A 27337-nucleotide genomic window follows, 5' to 3' on the forward strand; every position below is an offset into this window, starting at 1 on the left:
ATAACTCAGGTTGTTTAATCAAAGACTTAGAGTTGTCCCATGAGAACTCTATTGTATGCTTCTAAATTTTCTGATTCCTTAAAGGAGTCACATTGTTTACAAAGAAGATATGAATGAGTTTCTTCCACTTGCCATTTTTCCTAGCCAGGGACTCAGGCGAGGCTCTGATGATTCAGGTTCCTGAAGGAACAGCTGCTTCTCACAAGTTCTTCCCTTGTCCTTGGGTCAGGCTTCTTGTTTGGAAATGCATTGAGCAATCAAATAGTTTAAAGTATGGAGAAATTCAGTTTATTTTTATTCTTTTCAGATCACATAAGAAGAGCTAGAATTCCTATACCTGTTCTATTAAATGTAGAGGAAGAAGCTATTATTTCAAAACTTCACCTTCTTCTGCTATCTATTTTGTCAAGGTTATTCACAACATGTAACAGAATAAGGAGAAGGGTATTTAGCAGTGTAAACACTGTGCCAGTTTTCATAAGTTTAGTATTTATGTGTTTGCAATATGCTAAACTTTTGGTTAAAACCAAGTTTATTAATGAGCTTTTAATTTAACTGTATGACAAGCATTTTTCACCCTTTTTATAAAACTAGGGAAGAAAAGAGAAAATAAAGGTATGAGGTGTCACTCATTTCTATCTCAGGCCTGATCTTTCTTTTATTTGCTAAGTAAAGGTCTCTGGAATGATTTTGAAGAAAGACTTCTGGCCGGTGCCGTGGTTCAATAGGCTAATCCTCCACCTGTGGCACCGGCACACTGGGTTCTAGTCCCGGTCGGGGTGCCATATTCTGTCCCTGTTGCCCCTCTTTCATTCCAGCTCTCTGCTGTGGCCTGGGAGTGCTGTGGAGGATGGCCCAAGTCCTTGGGTCCTGCTCCCACATGGGAGACCAGAAGGAAGCACCTGGCTCCTGGCTTCAGATCAGTGTGGTGCACCAGCTGCAGCATGCCGGCCGCGCCAGCCATTGGAGGGTGAACCAAAAGCAAAAGGAAGACCTTTCTCTCTGTGTCTTTCTCACTGTCCACTCTGCCTGTCAAAAAAAAAAAAAAAAAAAAAAAGAAGAAGAAGAAATACTTCAATACTTCTATATTGGTGTTGAGACTTTCCTTTTCTGTTAAAGAATTGAAGGTTAAAAGTTAGAGAAGACCAAGGACTAGGTAAATTCATGTCTTATGAAAGCCAAAAAATAGTGATTGACGTTGCAGCATAGCAGGTAAAGCCACCACTTGCCAAACCAACATCCCATACGGGCACAGTTCATGTCCCAGCTGCTTCATAATGGCCTGAGAAAAACAGCAAAAGATAGCCCAAGTGATTGGGCCCTGCTACCCAGGTGAAGCTGGTTCCTAGCTTCAGCTTGGCCCAGTGCTTTCCATTGTGGCCATCTGGGAGTCAATCAGCAGATGAAAGATCTCTCCCTGACCCCAGCTCCCCTCCCTGTGTAACTCTTTCAAGTAAATAAATAATTTTTTTAAATGCCAAAAAATAAAGGCCTTTATGCAAACAATTACAAACAGGAGGTCAATCCAGCACTGCATTTTGTTAGCTTGTCACCACAGATATTTTATCTAACCTACCAACAGTTCCGTTATTTGTAAAGCATTAAATAAAATTCTTTTCTTGCATTCCCTGAGTTGTTGGAAATATTATGGGAATTTTTAGTCATGAAAATAATGAAAAATTTCTTAAGTGATAAAATATGCTATTAAATGTTATTGCTTTATCCTCATTGCTTTTATTAGTTAGGGTTCTCCAGATGAACAGAATCAATAGAATGTATACATATGTGTGTGTGTGTGTATACATATATATATATATATATATATAGAGAGAGAGAGAGAGAGAGAGAGAGAGAGAGGGATTTTAAAGACTTGGTTCACATTACTATGGAGGTTTGTCAATCCAAAATCTATAGAGTAGGACAGAGATGAGGGAAGAATTTCAGTGGGAGCCCTGAAATACTCTTTTGGCTGACTTCCTTTTTGGCTCAGGGTGGGTCCAACTTTCTTTTATGAATGTTTTCTACTGATTGCATGAGGCCCACCCTCATCCACTTAAAGAAAAATTAATCCATCTGTTTAAATATTAATCACTTCCAGAAAACATCATCACTGAATTAGCCAGAATACTGTGTGACCAACATCAGGGCACCATGGTCCAGCCAAGTTGACAGATATACTTTAGCATCATATTAACTCATTGGATGATTAAAATTCTCATTTTTTATGTTAAATATTTACTTCAAAGTACATGTACCTTTAAAAGAGAAGCATCATGGTTTATATCATCTTTTATACAGTGACAGGTATTATGAGACTTAATGAGGCGGTCTGTCTAAAACAGTTAATACAGTGTTGGAAAAATTTGAAGATTCAAGATGTAAAAATAAGCTAGTTATGTGTGTATTGTCTGTACATGTTTGTTTCCTTTTTGGCCAAAAAAGACCGCCAAGTGTTTGTAATCTTCCTAAATGCTAGACTCATCATTCTTGGATTTCTTTTTTTTTTTTTTTTTTAAGACTTATTTATTTACTTGAAAGTCAGTTACACACAGAGAAAAGGAGAAGCAGAGAGAGAGAGAGAGAGAAAGAGGTCTTCCATCTGCTGGTTCACCCCCAAATTGGCTTCAATGGCCAGAGCTGCACTGATCCGAAGCCAGGAGCCAGGAGCTTCTTCCAGGTCTCCCACGTGGGTGCAGGGACCCAAGGACTTGGGCCGTCTTCTACTGCTTTCCCAGGCCATAGCAGAGAGCTGGATCAGAAGTGGAGCAGCTGGAACTTGAACCGGCACCCATATGGAATGCCGGCACTGCAGGCGGCAGCTTTACCTGCTATACCACAATGCCAGCCCCCATTCTTGGATTTTAAAAATGTTGCTCCTAGTGACATCCCAGTATCACACAATTGGTGTGACCACAACATTCTCAGATCTACCTTGACACAGGGAAAAGTAATTTTCTTGGAAAAGTCACAAGCAGCCAGGTAAGTAGTGGTCAAATGCCTAAGGTGTATATCCTGCAGGATATAGGTTAGGCAAACATCCATATTATTTCTAAGTGATCTGAACTGAAGAATGGTATGTGTTAAATTCAGTGACCGTGTAGAGTTGAGATATTCAGACTTTTCTAAATGAGGTTTGCCTCAGTTATCTCATTGAGATATGAAAATACAGACGTGTACCTGGCACTGGCCTGCTTCTGGTGGGTCTGAACTTGGCCTTCAATCTATCCTCTCCAGCTCTGTGACTCTACCAACTGTAAGACTGTATTGTGCTAATTTTATAGCCAAAAATAAGGTAATTAACTCCTATAAAAATCTTGAGTTATAAATAACCGTTGTAATAGGAAGAAAAATTTTTTATCTTTTATCCTTTTTTGTATTTTTAAGGGCCCAAATATGTGTTCCATTTATTTGATTTGGGTACAATCTTCATGTGTAATCATTACCTATCATACATTAAGAATAAATATGTTTTTGTTAAACTGTTATAAACTTATATAACAATGAATTAGATATTAAAACCTAAATTAATGTATACATGCAGCCTAATACATTATTATAAATATGTTGGAGAAGTATAACATATTTATCTATTCATTTTAAGTGCTAAGATGAGGATAAAAACAAAATTAAATGTGTAAAAATGTGGAAATTTATATTTGTGAAAAATGCTAACAGCCAGGCACTGTTTCTAGTTATTTTATGTTTCTAAATGGAATATTTCATTACATTAACTTAAATCAATTGAGAGAGTTTACTATTTTGGAGAGCTGAAAATACTCAAAAGTTTCAGATTGAAATGTCTTATATTAATTGCATACAGCTATTTAAAACAGAAAACAAAGTCTGCCTATCATCTAAATAAGACAAAATAATGAATCACTGAAGGAAAATTATATGCAGGTTGTCCATATTTCAATCTAATTATACACCACCTCAAATGATTCACCCATCTATTGAGATGTCTGTTTTTTTCACCCTCAAAAAAAGATTTGCTTCAACAGTGCTGACAAACTGAAATATAGGCCGGCGCCGCGGCTTACTAGGCTAATCCTCCACTTTGCGGCGCCGGCACACTGGGTTCTAGTCCCAGTCGGGGCGCCGGATTCTGTCCCAGTTGCCCCTCTTCCAGGCCAGCTCTCTGCTGTGGCCAGGGAGTGCAGTGGAGGATGGCCCAAGTGCTTGGCCCTGCACCCCATGGGAGACCAGGGTAAGTACCTGGCTCCTGCCATCGCATCAGCGCAGTGCGCCAGCCACAGCGCGCCGGCTGCGGCAGCCATTGGAGGGTGAACCAGCGGCAAAGGAAGACCTTCCTTTCTCTCTGTCTCTCTCCCTCTCACTGTCCACTCTGCCTGTCAAAAAAAAAATTAAAAAAAAACAAAAACAAAACAAAAACAAAAACAAAAACAAAAAACTGAAATATAAATTGCATCTATTGGGTAAAGTTGTATTGGTATGCTAACATGCAAAATTTTAAGAACTGTTACAAGAAAAGAACTCCTTTATGAAAGAATGAAACAGGTAGCACAATTTGAACTTTTATTCTAGCCATACAAATTACATATAAACATTTCCCAGTATCAAGCTGCGGATGCTAAAGAATTCAGCCACCTCTATTTTTAAATGATGTATATACGAAAAACAATACTTATCTACTTTAAAAAAGATGTTATTCTCTATAAAGGAATATTGCAGTGTTGCAAATGAGAGTGTAGAAAGCTCATTTGAAGAGGGCTGATAAATGAACTGAGCCTCTATTTTGTTTCTGATTCGCTCTGTCTTTATGAGCTTTCCATGTGGTATGTACCTTGCCTATTGCAGGCCAAGGACAACTATTTGCCAGTATAATAAAAAGATGGAAGAGAAAATAAAATTCTGCAAATCACTGAACCTGTTAAATCTATCCCTTCATTTTTAATAATCAATTGTCACACACAGAATAGACTTATTTTTAATGATCGGCCAAATAATTTTGAACCACGGAAGAATCTACTTTTAATCTTAGTATCCTTGAAAAATACATTATTCTAGATCTCTATCTACATCTGCCTATTTTTAAATGCACCAATAAGACCTGAAGAGTTTGAAAATACTTTTTGCAATAGCAAAGGTTTGACACACACAGACACATACCTCCTCATCTATTTTTCGGGAAATCACAACTATTCTGACAGAAAATCATTCCCTCTATATTGCAGTATTTAAAACGACCACATAGAAAACCTTTTTAATGGCACTCTGTTTTCAGCTCACGTGGTTGGAAGCATGTTACATTGGGCAGCAGATTAGTACCTTGATTAGTTAAGACTTTTGCCTCAAGGCATAACCATTAGGTATGTGTTTCCTAAACCTCAAGAGGCAAGAATACCACACTGTCAAAAAAAAAAAAAAATGTATTTCTTTTCTCTTAATGACGACAAAACTTTAAAAGTTTGCTTGTCCATGGTTCACTGGTCTGTCTCTCTCTCTCTTTTTTTTAACACAGCAATAGCAGTTATTTATAGAAAATCCTTTTTTTAATAGTGCTTGTTTCAACATCTGGCTTGTCAACATGCTTATTATCCAAAGTGGGGAATGTTTAAGATGATGATTATGAAAAGAGAATGTGCTAAATTTTAACCAGTAGAGGTGAATACAGAGAACTTAACTAAAGGTGGTTCAGAGTTATGTATTGTGCCTTTTGTTGATTTTGGAAGAGTAGAACCTCTTCCCATGTATTTATTATTCTTTTACATTTCCACATAGATTATATTTTAAGAGAATAAGACAAAAAATAAAATAACAAGATACTATTATTGCACAATGTTAAGTGTTAGGATGACAAATGATAGAATGAGGTAGAATGATTTCATCAGGCAGGGTTTTCACGAAGCACATATCTTTCTATCACAGCTGGCTTAATGATGGCTTCTGTGTTTATTGCAATACATTCTGTAGGGAGTATGAAGGCACTATTAAACATGTGTACAATCAACAGGTGAGATAGTCTGATTCTGAATAATTTAGCAGGTACTCTATATGTCTGTAGGATCATAAATCACTCCAGAGTAGGTTTACAGCATAATATTAAAATTCTGAAGTGTTTTAAGGATTTATTTATTTTAACAAACATAATTGAAAAACTCACCGTTACCTTATTAGTAGGTTATCACACTTTGAAATGAGTCATTTTGAAAAATTAACTTATTGAACCATAATATGAGATGTCTTATATGTTTTTAATGTCCTCTTTAATAATGTGGTAATTTTAAATAAAAGTTCTATTTATGATAATTAGGATAGATCATTTCCTGGTCACGCAGGCCTTGCTTGTGTCAGTTATTTATGTAACTGTTTCACATGCCTTTGATAAAAATTTTCCACGGTAAAATATATAGCAGTTTAGAGATAAGAGTTCAGTACACGCAGCGTGCCAGCCATGGTGGCCATTGGAGGGTGAACCAACGGCAAAAAGGAAGACCTTTCTCTCTGTCTCTCTCTCTCACTATCCACTCTGCCTGTCAAAAAAAAAAAAATTAAAAGTCTATTGATTAAATAGAAAACATTTATGATGATGTTAAAAATTTCAAAGTTTCAACAATAGCGATTTCAATACCCATAACAAAGTATGTAAAAGATTTCCGTGGAGAGGAACAATAACAAAGTATGTAGTAATATGAAATGCTTTTTATTTACCTAATAAGTATGAAAGAATTAAGTCCTGTTATTAATGATTTTATTTTTAAATATTTGAGTTACCTGTTTTTATAAAGTATCTGAGAATATGAGTATGTTACTATGGTGATCGAGCAAGATGTTTTTAAGTAATGAGTAAGTTTTGTTGGATTAAGTGGCAATGGTACTTGGCACTTCATTTTATCTTCACAATTGGTTGGGAGAATTGACCAGAAAATGAAATTTTAAAATGGGAACTTATCCATTTCCTAGGGTAATAAGCAACCTAGGGAATTTAATTATTACAGAAACAAGTTTAATAAGGGATGAGCTCTATAATGTTTTATTGAAGTGAAAGTGTTTCATTTTCCTAATGCCTTGAAATTGCATTGAAATTTGATGAATTGTAAATCTAGAGAAGTGGAGTGGTAAAGAGTTAGGGGATGGAGTAAGGAGGAGGCGTGAGAGATTACTATAGGGAAATTGGCAGAAGAAAAGATTGTATTTTGTTACTAAACCTGTGAACACTTCCAACATACAACCCTATCGTCTGTGTATTAAACATTGGTCACTTAATCCTTTGGCCACTTCCCTAAGGTGTGAAGTGTTAAACATATCTTACAGTGAAAAACATTTCTCTTTTTGGTGAATTTCCCAGATACAGGACAGATGTTAGAAAAGAAATTTATGTAATTGCTATGTGAGAAAGGAATTGAGTCACTTTGTATGCCTATGGTATGTCAAGCTGTTTTAACTGCTACATATAATTTTATTATATAAAATCCTGGCAGTAACCTTTCAAAGAAGATATTAACTGCTTTACAGAGGAGAGAAATAATGGGTTCAAAGAGATTAAATAACGTTCTCTAGGTCATATACCCAGAGACTATCAGAGCAGGGATTTAAATTCAGATTTGTCTGCTCCCAAAACCAACACAATTTCCTATTTCCATGTATCTCTATCACTGGTTTTCCCTGAGATCGAATCTTTGATATCACTTGTTTAAAATAGTAGGTATCTGCTTAAATTCCACTCTAAAGACTTGTTAGAGTTATTCATAGTAACTATTGCTAATCAGTTAACTAAGTGTCTCTCTTTGGTGCAGTAACTAAAGGGTAGTTTACTGATAACTTTCATTCCTAAACTTTGGGAGAAATTATTCTGTTTTGAATTCTCAAATTTCTTTTGGAAATCTAGTTAAATTTGGCAATATAATCAAAATTTAATATTTGGTTATTTGATTTCTTGCTATGTTCAGTTTAAACATTAATTTAGGTGTGGAAAAAGCATTTGAATAATTTCAATCTCTTACATAGGAAGTGGAGCTTTAAAAGATTATTCTGAGATGTGCATTTGGCCTTGTAGTTAAACTGCCATTAGGATGCTTGTGTCCATATCAGAGTGCCTACATTCAATACCTGAATCCAGCTGCTGATTCTAGTTTCCTGCTAAGGTGAACCTTGTAAAGCAATGGCGATGGATCAAGTAGTTGGCTTCCTGCAACCCCTGTGAAAGATCTGGATTGAGTTCCTCATTTCTGCTCCAGCCCAGCCCTGGCTGTTGTAGGCCTTAGAGAGTGTAGCTGTACATAGAAGCTCTCCTTTACCTGTCTGAGTCTCTGTCCCTGTCTCTCTTTCAAACACATTTTTTAGTGCTGTCAATTTTATATATATATATATATGCATTTGAAAGAGTTATATATAGAGAGGAAAAGACAGAGAGAATGAGAGAATCTTCCATCCCTAATTCACTCTCCAGATAGCCAAAATGGCCAGTGCTGGGCTAGGCCAAAGCTAGGAACCAGGAGCTTCACCTGGGTCTCCCACATGGGTGCAGGGGTCCAAGCACTTGGGCCGTCTTCTGCCACTTTCCCAAATGCATTAGCAGAAAGCTGGATCAGAATTGGAGCCACTGGAACATGAACTGGTCCCATAAGGGATGCAGATGTGCAGGCAGCAGTTTTATCTGCTACCCTACAATGGTGGCCCTCTCTCTCTTTAATAAATTTTTATAAGATAATTGCTAAAACAAGCTCATGGCTTAGAGATAAATATAATTTTATTCTTTTTTATAAGAGACAACCAACCACATATAAACTTCAGAGAAGACACTGTTATTTGGGTCATTGTCTATGCACTTGTGGTTTGCCAATTTTGACTGCATTTTTTACAAAGTTTAATTAAATTAATTTTAATCACTCACTCATTATAGATTTAATTTTCCTGTAAGCTCCATAAATTATCTCATCAACTTCATTGTATCCATTATCGAGATCATATTTTTAAATCTTTGTAAAAGACAGTGTAATGAAATGGTAAGAGAATGGATTTTGTTAATTCATATCCAGACTCCTCCATTTTCTAATTTATTACTGTGGGAAGATTATCATATACCTCAAATAAGTGCCTTGCCTCATATTTATGCCTTCCAGTCTTTATCATCATAAAAATGGGTAGAATAACATTGCTAACCTCTTGGAGTAATTGCAATGTTCAAGAGAGCTAATACCTGTAGAAAATTTAGAAGACTGCCTCTTCCATAGTAAAGATTATGAACTGTTTGCTATTGTTATCTCTAGATCTAATGAAACTATAACCCCTTACCTATAGCACGTATTGTACATTGAGTCTTGTGCAGTGCAACATTTCATGACCAAGTCATTTTGTCTTTGAAGAGAGGGATAATGACATAGGCAGTTTATTATAGGTTAATCATTTAGATGCCCTCAGTTATAAGGTATAGCAAAGCATTTCTTTGGTATAGATGAATACAAAAATGAAAAACAAAAACTATCAACTTTTTTAATACTGCTTGTATTATTTGGAGTAATTTATGTGTTTAATTTTTTTCTCAAAATATTTACATCAACAATGCTCTTTTCATTTTTAGTAAAAATACATGTTTTCTCATAAATCATAAGCACAGAATGTTTTCTTTCTCAGCACAGTTGGAGTCTGAACTTGATTCATCTTTCATCTTATAATCTAAGGTCTATATTTGCATAAAAGAGGAGGTAGCAAAGCAGAAATAAACACGGCTATGTTTCCAATTATGAGTTCGTATATATTTACTTGTAAAATTTAGACTTACATATATTAAATCCGAAATGCATGTATTAATCTGAAAATGTCCATTACACACATACACAGCATATACATACATGATATATAATGAGCATATTGTATGTATATGTTTCATGTATGGCATAGGACCAATCTAGAATGTTTTTCAGTGACAAGTGTGATCAAAATTAGTCATGGTTCCTTTTAAAAGGTTAATTCATCACCAAGGATCTAGGAACATGCTCCTGTTCTTTTTATTCATATTGCTTAAGCCTCTGCTATGAATGCTACAGGAGTGAATAGATTCTTATTTAAATGAATCACTTTCTTAGTTGGATACAATCTGCTAACAGCATGACTATTAAAGTGATGAATAAAAACTGGAATGATTTCATTAAGAAGTCAGAAAGGGCATTTTTATTTGTTTCCCAGTAGTAAAGCTTTTTGTGATTTCCACCCATAAACTTACAGGCTAAGGGGGTGGGGAAAATGAGAAGGTATTTTGCACTATAATAATGAAGAGAATTACCACTGAGGTTTTAGAGATGGAAAAAAATGGTTTAATATCCCCTAGCACAATGTCAAATTCTTTCAGGCATATTTAAATTCCTGTGCAAGGATTTCTGTCAGCACAAGATACCAATCAAACTGAAACTTTCTTCTTTCAGGTAACCAAAAGAATTTCATTTTTTTCCCCTTACTCTTAAAATATAAATACCCTGATGCAAAAGCTATTGATGTTATTAGTGCTCTTTGTGAATTGGGAAGAAAGTTTGACTTCAAAAGAAGCCAGAAAGAATTGGAAATACAAAACAGTAAACAGAGATCAGTGGAGCAGTGTATGCTGTTCTCCTTCCTGCTGGGCAATTTCCCGTGTCACCTGTGTAAAAGGGGAAAGTGTTCAAGATGATTCGATTCATTATCATATATGTTAGGAAAAAAAAACTGAGTTTTTGAAAACTCAGTTTATTGAAATGCAAAATATGTCTTCTAGATTTAGTTTGCATGTAATGTTCCTTAATGCTGACTTAGATTTCCTGGCATTTCTAGGCTATGGATAGCCTTCCTGCTCCTACTGCCAGGAAGTACCAACAGCCCAATTTCACTCCCAGTCAGAGCACTGGAAACCAACTAACATTCCAAGCTTCCCATTGAATGAAACAGTATGGGTTTATTTTGGTTATGGTCATATTTCTGAGGATTAAAGTAACAGTTTTGGCCAGTTTGCCAGGGCCTTTAGGAAATAATGAAATAGAGACATGTCTTATTTATTTTCTCTTACATTAATTTTGAAGGGCATGGGCTCTAAAGCAATTTCCTTGATTTTTTTACTGTTGCGATAGCATGCTGTCTTTGCTAAGCATATTTCTGTGCTGGACATATGACTGGAATAAGGCAAATTGCAACTCTGAGGAATTTATGTAATAATTTATTTTAAACTTTTGACATATACTTTGATATTTTCAAAAAGAACATAGCACATTCTTGCTGTGCTTATTTTTTAAAATATTTATTTATTTATTTGAAAGTCACAGTTACACAGAGAGAGGCGAGGCAAAGAGAGAAAAAGAAATCTTCCATCTGCTGGTTCACTCCCCAATTGGCCGCAATGGCCGGAGCTGCGCTGATTGGAAGCCAGGAGCCAGGAGCTTCTCCTGGGTATCCCATGTGGGTTCAGGGGCCCAAGGACTTGGGCCATCTTCTACTGCTTACCCAGGCCATAGCAGAGAGCTGGATCAGAAGTGGAGCAGCCGGATCTCAAACTGGCACCCATTTGGGATGCTGGCGCTTCAGGCCAGGGCATTAACCCACTGTGCCACAGCGCCAAACCCAGCCATGCTAATATTGAGTGCCTTTCCCCTTTAGATTAATATATGGGAAGCATTATTATATAAAAGGCATTATAACACCATTATACACTAGGCAGTACACTTACATTCCCTATATATCAGAGCTTTTCAACATTTATATATAAATAAACATATATTTTTATACATAATTCGAATGAAACAATAATAGGAGAAATAATATTTATATTAATAAGGTGAACTCCAATTTGAAAATAAAAGATCTATTCAGAAAACAGTATGCTACGTATGTCCTACAAAACTTTTTAAAGAATTTTAAAGGCACACAAGTAGTTGAGGACATTTTAAAAATGATAAAATCATTCACTCCATCTCACACTCTCTTGATAAGAGCATATTCAATCTTGACTTACAAGCACATTTAAAGCTCTCTTTCTGCATTATCCTAAATGTAATTTACCTAAAATATGAAATACTGTAGTTGAATTTTAAGTCATGTTTAATCTTATATCATCTTGGTAAAATATATATAATATAAAACTTCCCATTTTAACTGTTGTAAGAATATAGTTCATTGGCACTAATTATATTCACAATGTTGTACACCTATCACCACTATTTGTTTCCAAAACCCTTTTATTACCTAAAACAGAAATTCTGGACCCATTAAATAGTGAGAGATCTCGTGAGTGTTAAGATTTTTGCGTATTTTGGGCGGGCTCTGTGGCTCACTTGGTTAATCCTCCGCCTGTGGAGCTGGCATCCCATATGGGTGCCGGGTTCTAGTTCTGGTTGCTCCTCTTCCAGTCCAGCTCTCTGCTGTGGCTGGGGAAGGCAGTGGAGGATGGCCCAAGTGCTTGGGCCCTGCACCCCACGGGAGACCAGGAGAAGCACCTGGCTCCTGGCCTTGGATTGGCACAGCGCCAGCTGTGTTGTAGCCATTTGGGGAGTGAACCAATGGAAGCAAGACCTTTCTCTCTCTTTCTCTTTCTCTCACTGTCTATAACTCTACCTGTCAAAAAAAAAAAAAAAAAAAAAAGGTTTTTGCCTATTTTGAATTTGCCAAATTTAATTGGATATGATTATTTGTAAATTAATGTGAGACTAGTGATCATTTATTTTGTGATTTTTCAAGTACTTATGTGTATATGTTGTCTAGATAAACAGATTAGTATCATATATTTCTTATGAACAATTTGGCCTACATTTCGATCATATGTTATATCAGTTTCACATTTGAAACTTAAATCAATTTTATAAATGACCTAGCATACATCTTTTAAAGTACAACAGACAAAGAACAACACAAAACATTTCTAATTCTACATGGATGTCTTAATATGTTTCACTAATATATACACATAAAAATATCCAAAACAAGCATATGTCTATCAGCATAATAATATAAATGTTACAATGCTTTATATCTGTAAGAGTATTTCTAGTCTTTTACATTCAGATATGTATAAAATAATTTATGTTGTAAAGCCTCAAAGAAAGAATAATATATTTGAAATCAGATGTGTTCTCTCTTTTGCACAATTGATATTCTTACTTTTAAAAGCCTTTCCAAATTACTGTTGTGTAGCTTATTAGTAGAAGTCACAATTATCTTCTGGCATTTTCTGTCTTTACAACTCCAAGGCTTATAATTTCCCAAGAAATTGAGTCACCAAATTTGCCTATCTTCTTATTGTTAGGCACTTCTATTTTTATTTTTCAACTATTCAGTTCTCTGGGATCTTTTTCTCTCTCTTCCTTTAAATTTCTACTCTGAAAATAGCCACATTTCTTCTTTAGTATTCCAGAGTAGCCTGGAGGCAAATCCAATGTCTATGTAAGTTATGGATGCTTAACTCATACTTTCAACTTTATTTTAATAAAGATCCAATCTTATAAACTTCTACTTTTCTTGAAGTGTTTGAGCAGTGTTTTTTGAATGGATAATTAGATATTATTGTGTATCTCACAAGGCTCATCAAATAGCAATGACTTCACCATTGAGGCTTTCTGATTATTTGTGTTGCTTATCCTCAGTAATTATCCAGGAATTGCTTTTGTTTTTGTATTATATATAAGTATAACCTAGTAGGAATGGATTTCTTAGAATAATATAAACCTTTAAAGGAAAATAGTGCAAAAAACAGATGTTAGGACTCCATGGCTGGAAGCCTACCCTTCCTCCAAATGAATTTATACAGCCCTCCATGTTTTGAAGCTAACTTTTCATGCTGACCATCACCTAACAAGACTTTTGCTAACACGATTTGTCTAGTTGAGAGGTATATGTACAAATAAGAATTTTTTCTTTTAGCTTCTGCTTTATGCAAGCAAATCAAAGCCACATCCATGCCTCTTTGCAATTGCTGACCTTAACTACACAAGTACAATGTGATGCTAATTTCAGATCCTAAAAATCCAACTAAAATAAATCACTAATATATTTGTTATGCTTAATTCCTGTTGGCCCATTTTTTATAAACCATTTGTAATAAACATTTTTTTATAAACTCAAATTGAATCTACTTTTTAGTTGTATGACAGACTGGATTTTTAACTAATTCTATGTGGAAGGCTATCTGCTGCTGTTCATAAGATTTGCCAAGGGGGTTCAGTAATGATTGCATAGATTTGAAAACCCACAAATTCTTGTCAAAATATGAAAGTTTAAAGAGCAAAAAGTTTTTTTTTCATTTTTTACTTAAAGATTTATTTATCTGAAAATCAGAAATATAGACTGAAAAGGAGAGGAAAAAATAGAGAGAGAGAGAGAGAAAGAGAGAGGTCTTTCTTCTGCTGGTTTATCCCCAAATGGCTGCAACAACCAGGATTGGGCCAGGCCCAGGCCAGGAGCCAGGAGCTTCGTCCAGGTCTCCCATGTGGGTGTGTGCAGGGGCTCCATACTTGGGCCATCTTCCACGGCTTTCCTAGAGGCATCAGCAGGGGGCCAGAATTGGAAGTGGAGCAACCTGGACTCCAACTGGTGCCCAGACACAGAAGGTGGCTTAACTCATTTTGCCACAATGCCAGCCCAGGATAACAAATTTTAAAAATGAAGACTTTTTAATATACTAACAATAAAAATAATTAAAATTTATATTTTGCAGAATGCAAGATGAATTTAAATGTTAGCATGTGTTTTATGCCCTCTCAATGGGCAATAAGAATATGCTTCTAGATCCAGTGTATGTCTAGTGAGAATCTGAATTCCATCAATGGTTTATGAGTGCAAAGGGGAAGCAGACATGTCAGGTATTCAGGCACCTTATGCTGAATTGTATAAATGCCTACATGCCACAAATGTTGAAAATTAGAACTACTGTCCCATAGTTTGAGAATAGATTACCATACATTGTAAAAAAGAAGATAGTCTGACTTTCTAACCCTTTGGATTTGCCTCTCTCTATAAATTCCTGTTTCAATTTCAGCCCAAGGCATTGTTAACTTCCATTCCTTCATGGTTCACTACACATATTCAGATGTAGGCTTCAAATTATTCCTCAAAGAGCACCAGCAGGTGATTGATAACTGGAAAAAAATTAACCATATCCATAGGAATGAATCAAATACATCGATAGCCTGAATGTGCAGTAGGCCACAGCTATTTGAACAACTACAGGCAGAAACAGCATCTGTACATTTCAGTGAGCCCCCAGAATTCAAATTGACATCAGCAAAATAAAAGTTAATTGTTTACAAACTACCCTCTTGTCAATATAGTTATATTTTACTAACATGAAAAGTAGCCTTTTAATTGCATTGAATAAAACCTATAAATTAAAGTGCTCAGGTTCATTTTTTTCCTTCTCTAAGAGTCATTATAAGAAAGAAAATAAAAGGTTTCACCCCACGAGGCATGTTTAACTCTGTGCCTAGGTAATTCATTGGAAATTCTGTGATGTTTATGGAAAAAAGGTGATGAGTATGTGGTAATACAAAATCTCAATTTACTGTTGCCAAATTCAAAGGCTCTTCTAGCATCAGGAACAGCATTTTACATTCAGTATGGTTCACACTTAAAGTTAATAATGACCTTCAAAACTTGTTCTTATCTGTTGCTGCTGAGTTAAGAACAGAGTAGTAGACTAGAAAATCATGACATTGGTTCACAGCAGGTAACTTAGTCTCATTTGAAGTAAAACTGATTTGCTCTCTGGTGAAACATACAATTTTTAATTTTTACATCGCAAAGTATTGAAATGATCTAAACTTTAAACTGCTATCTTCAGAAAATAACTCTGAAAACATTATTCTTTCATCTCTAAGAATTATTTTTAAAATGACATTTTAATTTTTAAAGTATATATAATTTGCATCACAAGGCATATATTTTATAAGGAATTTTATAGGTAATTATGAGGAAAATAATAAGATATAAACATTCTTGACCGATAATGGGACTACCACACATAAATTCATAGTCTATGCCTGCTATGGTCTTATTTAAATAAATATATTTGATTTCCATATTGAGAATATTATAATACCTTGGGAGGAAAGTTTGTTAATTAATCTAACTCTGACATCAACGCCTCAGTAGATGAAACCCAAATAGTCAGAAAATTTTAGCTATTATCAAGGAAACACTACACCTTCTTATTCCCTACTTTGTAATATCAAACTGAGCAATTGAGTACAAAATAGCAACTGCTTTCCAATGGGATCTATTAAAAAGGTTCCAACAGGTATGATTACCCTGTAGATGTATATGTATTATAGTGAAACGTATTGGAATGTATATATTTCAAAGTTATTTTATGGTAGAAAATTCTTGTTTGGAAGAAAGAACTCTGGATGTAGGTATCTTACTCCACCCTAAAAGAATGGGAGCAAATGAATGCCAGAGTCTCAGGCATGAATTTCTATGGAATTTATGAAATCTAAAGGATTGTAAGGTCAAAATGTTTGCACCTTATGATTCTTAAGTTTTATTCCCTTTGTAAATAGAATATGGGCCAGCACCGCGGCTCACTTGGCTAATCCTCTGCCTGCGGTGCCGGCACCCCAGGTTCTAGTCCCGGTTGGGGTGCCAGATTCTGTTCTGGTTGCTCCTTTTCCAGTCCAGCTCTCTGCTGTGGCCCGGGAAGGCAGTGGAGGATGGCCCAAGTGCTTGGGCCCTGCACCCACATGGAGACCAGGAGGAAAAGAGACCAGGAGACCTGGCTCCTGGTTTCTGATCGATGCAGTGTGCCGGCTGTAGCGGCCATTTAGGGGGCGAACCAACGGAAAAAGGAAGACTTTTCTCTTTGTCCCTCTCTCTCACTGTCTAACTCTGCCTGTCAAAAAACAATAGAATATAAGTACTCTTCATGAAAAGTTAAAATCCATAGTGTGTCATCCCTTCTACAACATTGAAGGCATGAGCCGAAAGAGAGAAAATTGTCTGGTTATAGATTTACAGGGATAAACTCTCTTCTGTTTCTACAAACTCTTAGCATAATTCTTCTTAGATATGATATTGCAACTTCAATGATCACCAATTCTGCATTTCCAAAAGTATTCTGACCCTCCAAGTTTGCTTGTTTCTCTCATATCAGAATACGCAAGATTAGTAGATACATGCTAGAAGGTATGCTGCAGTGTTCACTGTGTTATGGAAATGAATACATAAAAAACTAAGGGAACAATGCATTTAATGTTCTGTGCAAACTAACAAATCATACTGTTATAGCTGATTCGACACCTGGGAACTTGTTCTATCAAGGACAAAGAATGTGGTCAGTGAAGGAGCAGACCAAAAGATGATTTTTCAAAGGATTTTATTGGAAAAATGAAGAGACAAAGATTTCTACATCTGATAATACAGGTGGGCATGTCAGTAAAGGAATAGAGCATCAAGATTCATTTTCAATTCTCTTTATATACAGAAGATCAGTTTAGCATACATTAAGTAAAGATTTCAACAGTTTGCTCCCACACAGAAACATAAAGTGAAAAATACTGTTTGAGTACTAGTTATAGCATTAAATCTCAATGTACAGCATACTAAGGACAAAGATCCTACATGAGGAGTAAGTGCACAGTGACTCCTGTTGTTGACTTAACAAATTGACACTCTTGTTTATGGCATCAGTAATCACCCTAGGCTCTTGTCATGAACTGCCAAGGCTATGGAAGCCCCCTGAGTTCACTGACTCTGATCATATTTAGACAAGGCCATGGTCAAAGTGGAAGTTCTCTCCTCCCTTCAGAGAAAGGTACCTCCTTCTTTGATGACCCATTCTTTCCACTGGGATCTCACTTGTGGAGATCTTTCATTTAGGTTTTTTTTTTTTTTTTTCCCCAGAGTGTCTTGGCTTTCCATGCCTGAAATACTCTCATGGGCTTTTCAGGCGGATCCCTTTCTGCTACTTGTAATGCTTCCTTTAAGTACAACTATTTATTGTTATTGTACAGAATCTTGTCAATGTAACAATTTTAAGATAATTTATACATTAAAAAGATAGTTTAGATAAAATTTTATCTAAATGTGATAAAGAAATGCCATTTGTTTGAATTTATATACTGAACTATACTTCTGTTAAGGGTGTTGAAAGGTCACCCATGACACACTGAGAATAAAGTTGAATCTACTAAGACTGAGATTGTTCAGATTTTTCCTAGCTCAAATGCTATTGACTGTCAGTTGAGGGAAAGAAAACTGCATATGAATTAAATTACTCCCCCCAAATGTTGCAACACATTTATTCCATTTCTGTATATTTGACATGATAGCAACAGATTTTATTCAATTTAAAAATCTAAGTTACAAAGTTGAGGTTTCTTTAGGACAGCTGCAGACACACATTAAAACCCTTGAGTGTAGTACCCATGACAGGAATTTGAAATACTTGGGCATCGGCTTCTTGTTTGTTTTAGTTGCTGACCTTTCTGAGGATAATGAGATGATTTGGATTGTATTATTCCTTATGGTTATTTACTTTTTTAGAAACTAGTAAAGACTGAGTCAGTATTTGTATCTCATCCTTTAAAGACAAAGGAAAAAAATACAATGAACATTCATTTAATAACAATAATAAGATACTCTTCTATGCTCCACTACTAAGCTTACTAATTCTTTTCCTGAATATTATGCCATGAAATATTTCTGTGCATGTGTTATACTACCACTGGTAATATCTTGAGAATTCTGTGCAATTAATACACAAGTATCATATCTATTCAGCAAATGAAAGACCTTAGTTTTAGTATTGTCATTGTGCAGTAATTAAAACTAATTAAAGTAGAAGGAAGACAAATATAAACATTCTACATCATTTTTTAAAATTGGAATTGAAGTCAGAAAGCATTTGTTTATAAAAATGTGAAATTAAGTTCTGTCATGTTATTAACAAGCAAAAGTTAAGATTGTCCTTTTGTGATTATATTAATAGAGACCAAATTCTTTTTTTATGCTTTTAATTTTTTTATTTAGTAAATATAAATTTCCAAGTACAGTTTGTGGTTTACAATGGCTTTCTCCCCCCATAATTTCCCTCCCACTCGCACCCCTCTCATCTCCCACTCCCTCTCCCATTCCATTCACATCAAGATTCATTTTCAATTATCTTTATATACAGAATTATATATATTATATATAAATATAATATATATTATAATATATAATACATTATATATTATTATGTATATATTATATTTATATATAATATATACAGAATATATTAAGTAAAGATTTCATCAGTTTGCACCCACACAGAAACACAAAGTGTAAAATTCTGTTTCAGTACTAGTTATAGCATTACTTCACAATGGACAATACATTAAGGACAGATCCCACATGAGAATTAAGTACACAGTGACTCCTGTTGTTGACTTAACAATTTGACACTCTTGTTTATGGTGTCAGTAATCTCCCTAGGCTCTAGTCATGAGTTGCCAAGGCTATGGAAGCCTTTTGAGTTCGCTGACTTACATCTTATTCCGACAGGGTCATAGTCAAAGTGGAAGTTCTCTCCTCCCTTCAGAGAAAGGTACCTCCTTCTTTGATGGCCCATTCTTTCCACTGGGATCTCACTCCCAGAGATCTTTCATTAGGTCTTCTCTTTTTTTTTCCCCACTGTGTCTTGGCTTTCCATGCCTAAAATACTCTCATGGGCTCTTCAGCCATATCCGAATGCCTTAAGGGCTGATTCTGAGGCCAGAGTGCTATTTAGGACATCTGCCCTTCTAGGAGTCTGCTGTGTATCCTGCTTCCCATGATGGATCGTTCTCTCCCTTTTTGATTCTATCAGTTAGTATTAGCAGACACTAGTTTGTGTATGGAGATAGAAGGAGAGCTCTCATCTCCACTGGTTGACTCCCCATGAAATCAGGAACTCAGTCCAGGTCTACATGGGTAGGTGACAGGAACCCAATCACTTGAGCCATCACTGCTGGCTCCTAGGGTCTGCATTAGTGGGAAGTTAGCAGGAACCTGCAGGATGGAGCTGGGTATCAAACTCAGTCACTCTCCAATATGGGACTCATCCAACATGGGATGTTGGCATCCTAACCCACATCTTAACCTTGGCCAGACACCCTGCCCATCAGCTGTGTTTCAAGTATCCACTCTTATTTCTGTTATGTATCACAAAGTATTGACTATTTCTGAGGTGTCTCACAATAAATGCCTCTCAAATACGACTGCCATTCAAAGTCCTTAAAACACACATGTGGTCTGCCTTTTCCAAGGAAAAGTGTCAAATCTTTAGTTTTTAAAAGGAAAAATAGTCTAGTACAAATATCTTTGAATTCAAACAGCTGCATGCATGTGCACACACACACAAACACACAATAGGAAAGTCATTTATAGGCCAAATCTAGGTAGATGTAGATTTAATTTATTTTTATTTAAAGTGCATTTTAGATATTTAAAAGAAATATGTTTCTTGCCTGAATTGCTTTCAGAATACTTAGATTACCATTTGTCACTTTCAGTCGAAGCATTTTCTTCAGACCCTCAAGGTCCACAAATCATGCACTGCATCAAATAAATTGAAGCTGGTAGAGTGCCCTGTGCAGATGACAAATGTGTTTGATATTTGTGATATTTTGTTCATTTTCAGAGCAAACATGGAAAGCCCTAGCCTTATATCAGAAAGAGCCCTAAAAATATAGCATATTGGACCAACCATGCCTGCAGCTATATGATGGCTGAGAGATAAACCTGTGCCATTCTGAACAGAATGGGTACAGTAGGGTTGTTGAGATCAGGAAAATTTTAATGTAATAAGCCAATAAAAAAGTATCATACAAATGTCAAGGAGATTGTTTAGTTTGTTAACTTGAACTTATTTCCATAAAATTATAGCTTCTGTTTCATGGGGAATTAATTTGCTTCATAGTGTTTTTTTCTGATAAATTGTAAGTATAAAAATAATCACGAAATGGGGTATCACATCATGTGAGCATATGTGGCATAAATAACTTCTGAAGTTATTTTTCGAAGACATTTAAGAAAATTTATTTAGATTGTGTGACAAGCTTCATTATGTCTTCATTTCTGCTTCATCTGTTCCTGGCAAGGTACCAGCAGCGGTCACACATCCACTCCTCCAACCACCTACAGGTTTCATCTGCTTAACTTCATGTAATCCTTTGTCAGAGAAGCCATGAGCCTCTGCCATGGTGAAAAGATTACTCATTTACTCTGTTAGGTCAACCTCTACTTATATCATTTGTTACATTCTGATTTTCAGAAAAGTTTAGAAGGCAGCAAATTCCTGTTTTCTTATCTTTTGAGAAATAGCAGTGTGCTCCCAAACGTTCTTTTTGAAAATTTATTTATTTATGAGAGGCAAGGAAATGGAAAGAAAGAAACAGGGAGTTTCTACCAGCTGGTTCATGCCCAAATACCCACAAAGCCTGGGTTTAACCCACCTTCAAGCCAGAAACTGGGAAGTCAGTCTGAGTCTCCCATATGTGGGTGGCAGTGACACAACCACTTGAGCCATTGCCTGCTGCTTCCACGGTGCACATTGGCTGGAAACTGGCATCAGGAGTGGAGCCAGGTCTTTGTGGTGAAATGAGCAGGCTGCACCAAGATGATGCTGGCGAAGGAGCCAGATGCACGCCCAGCTGCACAGAGAATGGCGTCAGGATCCACCTGGCCGAGGAGTCTGCTTAGCAACAGGCTGAGATTGGTTATGGCATGGCCCTCCCTCTGACGGGATTGGCTGCCTCAGCTATATAAGCACATGTACTTCCTGAAATAAAGGAGTCTGTGGGCTGCTCGCCTGTAGCCTGCTTTCACCCGACTCCTGGAATCTGTGTTGTGACTCCGTGCTGCCTTACCCCCAACCACCACGGGAGAACCAAACGAGACAACATCTGGCACCCAACATGGGTTCACCCGTGAGTGAGTTTCGGACTTTGCGAGTGTCCCCCTAGAGATTCGGTAAGCGGCCCCTTGGTGTTTTGTGCGCTGACAGTTCTGTGAGGGCGAGCACAGAACTCCCTCCTAGGCCCTTTCCTTGTCCTTGGTCAGGGCGACACAGTGATAGGAACACACCCACCGTCTGGAGGTGTAACGCCACCTCCAGGCCCCTCTTCTTTCCATTCACCTGGCCATGAAGCCTTCTTTTCCTGTCCCTCATCAGGTTTCCACCTGCTACCAACTGTCAAACTGCCAACCTAACATTCCACCCTGAGTTAACTGCTCACAGCCACATCCACTACAGTTTTATGCCTCGCTAACTCCAGTCAGCCGCTGGAACAGCCTACAGCCTACATACTGTCATACCACTCCTGATTACCATCCTCCCTCATTCTTGCCCCCAGTTGAGCAAGCACTCCTGTGGTCTCCTGTTTTGAGGACTGGTTAGTCAATGATGGGTAAGATCCCCTGGGGGACAACCTAAGACAGGCACAACTGCATGAAGAGTCCACATGGAAATGGGGTCAACAATGGTATGGCCATGAATCATACCTCCTTTTGCTCAAAAATAAATGAAAAGGGGGAAATGTGGAATGAGCAGACCATGTCAAGATGGTGCTGGCGAACGAGCGAGATGCGAGCTCAGCTGTACAGTGAATGGTGTTGGGATCCACCTGGCAAAGGACTCTGCTTAGCAACAAGCAGTGATTGGTTACGGTATGGCTCTCCCTCTGATCGGATTGGCTGCCTCGGCTATATAAGAACATGCATTTCCTGAAGGAGTCTGTGGGCTGCTCACCTCTAGCCTGCTTTCACCTGACTCCTAGTGTATGTGTTGTGACTCCGCTCTGCCTTACCCCTAGCCACTACGGGAGAACCCAAACAAGAGAGCACTTGAGCCATTATCTGCTGCTCCCACGGTGCACATTAGCAGGAAACTGAAATCAAGAGTGGAGCCAGGACTTGAACTCAAGTACTTTGATACTGGATTTTTAGGATTTGTATATCTTAAACTCTAAGCCAAACATCTGTTCCACCCCCTCTCCAAAAAAATGTTAATTTTAAACAGAAGCATTAAAATAATATCTGGAATAATTTATTTAACTTATTGAAAATTTTACAGTTGGGATACATTTATTGATTTCTTCCCCTTCTTGATACATAAGTATAAGCAAGACATTTCTCTCTACAAATGGAATGTTACCAGGTAGAGAGATATTCTATATGGAATAAAATTATCCACATATCATTTTAATGAGTGCCATAATGTAGCAAACACAATGTTCAACATGGAAAATTATTTGAATTAATAGGTGTCATCAATACATATCACTTTGCCAGTATATCTGGAAATTAACATATCAAAACAGAAGCAATACTAATGGTTCCAAAATTCTGGCAGACAATAAAAGAACTATCTGTGTAAGCCAGGGTTGATAAGAAAGAGAAAGGTAGCATGTAATCCCTTACTCATTCTGGTAATAGACTATTTATATTTTTATACCTTCTATAAATTAGAAACTATTAACCAGTCCACAGGGACCTAGAGAGAATTTTGGTTAGCAAGAAGCCATTAGTTATGGCCTTCAGATACCCACATAAAACATTTCTATCTAACAAAAGCCAGACCAAATTGTTTATTATTGATTCTGATTTTAGTTGGGTGTGCTAAAATGTAGTTTTTGCAAATCATATTAGTGATATTCGCAGATACAATCATTTTAAAGTAGTTTCAATATATTCTGGCATCCAATTCAAGCAGAAGAGGATCAGTCAGCTTAGTTTCATTTCAAGAGACTTTGTGGTTTTAAGGTTTTTCCAAATGAAATTTTGGTGGTTACCAACTAAAATTGAGTCAGTCCTTTCCTTGCACATTTAATTCTCTATTATTTCCCCATGTGTTTAAGTTTCTCTGTCCTGACATAGCTAATAATTACATCTGTCCAAACGTGTACAATTAAAATAAGTTGTGTTTCAGTCTTTATTGTACATATCAATGGGCATTGAATTTTGTGTTTTTTTTTTTTTTTTATCTCACCCTGCACATTTTTTTCTTATGTAATTTTATGGGCATGATCTTTGAACGAACCTTGTTTCCTGTTAAAAATGGAATATTTTCCATTAAAGCAAGTGCAGGTGTGAAGTTGCCAATTAAAGTGAAGTAAACGGTCAGTGAAAAATTTTAATTATACTTTCTTCCTTGTGACTTTGTGTTTTTCAACTCTGCTCCAGCCACAGCGTTGTTAACTTGGGCATTGCCCATCTACGCATAGACGGCTTTGAGTTCCCTGAGGCTTCTGTGCTGCTCACCTGTCCTCAGGAATGTGGTCCCTGCTTTGCATGTTTATTGGGTTGCTGGTGTGACAAAATTAAACATTTAGATCTCTCTCCAGCTCTGAGGTTTGCACTCCTGGCAGGAATGAAAGAAAATGTCACCTGAGCATATCCCTAGGTGAGGTGTGATTTCTCCTCACAAATAAAATGGAAGGAAAAGTTTTCTTTTTAATGGAAATTGCCTTTTACAGTCTTATGACAAATTTTATCTCATCGAGGAATAAATCCTCACATGTAGCAACAAAACAGCAAAATCTAAAGGTTTATGGCCTGGAAATGTCGTGAGTCAGAGGTTTTAATGTTTTACAGAAAAATAACATTTGCTAACAACATAGAATAACCCGTTTTTCTTGGGAAACTTTACTAACATTGGGAAATTAAGTTTATTCTAAATTAAAGAAACAAAGTTGACTCAATTATGTAATATACACTTTTGTAGCAAATTAGTAAGAAACAGATAAAAAAATCAGTTCAGCTTACTTTTAAGTTGAAAGAAAAGTTTATTAATTTTAAAATGAGAGAAATAAAATTTAAACAAAATTTAAAATCTCACATTAAAAAATACCATAGCTAGGGCCGGCGCCGCGGCTCACTAGGCTAATCCTCCGCCTTGCGGCGCCGGCACACCGGGTTCTAGTCCCGGTCGGGGCGCCGGATTCTGTCCCGGTTGCCCCTCTTCCAGGCCAGCTCTCTGCTGTGGCCAGGGAGTGCAGTGGAGGATGGCCCAGGTGCTTGGGCCCTGCACCCCATGGGAAACCAGGAAAAGCACCTGGCTCCTGGCTCCTGCCATCGGATCAGCGCGGTGCGCCGGCCGCAACGCGCCAGCCGCGGCGGCCATTGGAGGGTGAACCAACGGCAAAGGAAGACCTTTCTCTCTGTCTCTCTCTCTCACTGTCCACTCTGCCTGTCAAAAAAAAAAAAAAAAAAAAAAAAAAAAAAAAAATACCATAGCTAAATATCTTTGTCTTATAATATGGTTCAAGTTCATTCGCCTTATGCTTCTTATTTTACTTAAGCTTATAAAAAAGTCTCAATTTTAGTAAAAAATTTAGATAATCATAGACAGCATCATTTCTTTTTCCTAAAACATCAATTCTTGCTTTCATATCTATTTCAGAAACTAAAACACTTATTACAAAGGGTATATTTTGTAATTGCTTGTATACAGCAATATGTCAGACAAAAAGTTGATCTCTGAGTGACCTTGAGGTTTATCTCCTAAAAAGGCAAGAAACGGGAAACAAGCATTCAACATGGCTGTATTACAAAGACAAGAAATGAGGTGACACATTAAGTCATCACTCCCATTGAGGACTATATTGACATGCTGCATTATTTTAATCTTAATTAGAAGTAATTGTGCCTCCTGTGTGCTTTCTTAGCCTTTAATTAACATAAGCTCTTCAAAACCAAAGTGGCAGCATAATAATGCATTCATAATTTATAGTGTAAATGGTGGCCCTAGGGAAAATGCATTGCTATAATTCTCTTGTAGGTCTCTGCTGATGTCACACTGCTGAATGCCAATCAACCAAAAGATGAATAGGGAGAAAGCATTAGACACGATTTATATGTTTGAAAGTATTATGTTTTACTGTTTTACCATTACCATATATCAATAATTAGTTGATAGTTCATTTTTCCTAATTTTTTTCTCTTTCTCTCCTCTGTGAATGTGAGTTTTGTGTGTGTGTGTGAGACAGAGTGAGTGATTTCCCTTTTTGGTGTGTTATATATGAGTGTGCTCCTGTGTTGGTACATTTCCAAATCAGATAAATCTACAATGAAAGTCAAGTGAGTTTAACCATTACCACCTATAAATTTAATTCCATCTACATAGTGTGCAAAAAGTTGAAAGAGAAATAGATATTGGTTGTAAGGAAGCAGGCAGTGACACTCTTCAGAGCTACAACTAATGTTAATTTTCTCCTCTCCCATGGATATCTGTATTCACTCCATGTTCGATGAACTGTATTTTTGAAAGGATCAGTGAGGCAGATAATTTAAAGAACAGACATACTACTAAATCACTTAAATATAACCTTGGAATGATTTACAAACTTGCACAGGGAAGGACTCACACTCTCGGTTGTTTCCTCATTTAGATAAAAGTACAATGGCAGGTGGCCCAAAGGAATTCAAGACGAAAGGGAAAGTCCTGCATTACCAATTTAGATATTGCATGTGTGGCTTGGTCTCAGATCATCTACCTTGTTTCTCCAACATAAAAATTATTTTTCTCAGAAACCTTTTATTTAACATATATGAACTTTATGTATTTCATAAGTACAAATTTAGGAACATAGTGATTTTTCCTACTCTGCCTGCCCTCCCACCCGCACTCTCACCCTTCTTTCTCCTCCCTCTCCTATTCCCATTCTTACTTTTTACAAAGATCTATTTTCAAGTAACTTATACTCATAAGATCAACTTTATACTAAGTAAAGTGTTCAACAAATAATATGAAAAAAAAAAAAAAGAAAAAACAACTACTCCTCCACAGTTGAGACAAGGGCTGTTCAGTCATTGCATCTCAAAATGTCAATTTCACTTTTACAGATTATCTTTTAGGTGCTTTATTTGTTACCACAGATCGTGGAGAACATATGGCATTTGTCCTTTTGAGACTGGCTTATTTCACTAATTATCCAGTTACATCCATTTTGTTGCAAATGACAGGATTTCTTTTTAATCGCTGTGTAGTATTCCAATGGTGTACATATCCCATAATTTCTTTATCAAGTCTCCAGTTGACAGATATTTGGGTTGATTCCATAACATAGCTATTGTAAATTGAACTGCTGTAAGCATGGGGGTACAGATAACTCTTGCATGTGCATTGTGTTAAAGTGTTGTCTTGTGTTCCTGCTTGCAAAATGTTTTTCAAGGCTCTTGTGAAGAAAACAAAAGTGCTGCTAGAGAAGCTTCCTTTGGGTTTTAAATTATAATGCTGTTATCTATGAATTAAATGTTAATAGATCAATAATGTGGTAAGACAAAATTCATGAGATGTACGTAAGACTGCTCTGGAAAGTGCTGAAGTACATCTGTGGTGCACAAGGAGACTAAGGCAAAGACGGAAAACAGTTCAATTTGTGGATTTGTGTCATTGCAGCTGGTTTTAAAA

At 36.6% G+C, this 27337-nt stretch overlaps 1 protein-coding gene across 5 annotated transcripts in view; it reads left to right on the forward strand.

Moving 5' to 3' along the window:
• The window catches only part of CADM2 (cell adhesion molecule 2), a 1119939-nt gene that overhangs the window by 528272 nt on the left and 564330 nt on the right, over positions 1–27337 (forward strand). Inside the window, exon 1 of one of the 5 annotated variants that reach the window (XM_051859418.2) lies at positions 21124–21897. The exons of the other annotated variants lie outside the window; for them this stretch is intronic. The gene's annotated coding sequence lies outside the window, so the exon portion shown is untranslated. Of the gene's footprint in view, positions 1–21123; positions 21898–27337 lie in introns of those variants that run through there. 5 annotated transcript variants of the gene reach the window in all.

This window comes from Oryctolagus cuniculus, chromosome 4 (genome assembly GCF_964237555.1).
Source record: "Oryctolagus cuniculus chromosome 4, mOryCun1.1, whole genome shotgun sequence".
Classification (NCBI taxonomy): Eukaryota; Metazoa; Chordata; class Mammalia; order Lagomorpha; family Leporidae; genus Oryctolagus; species Oryctolagus cuniculus.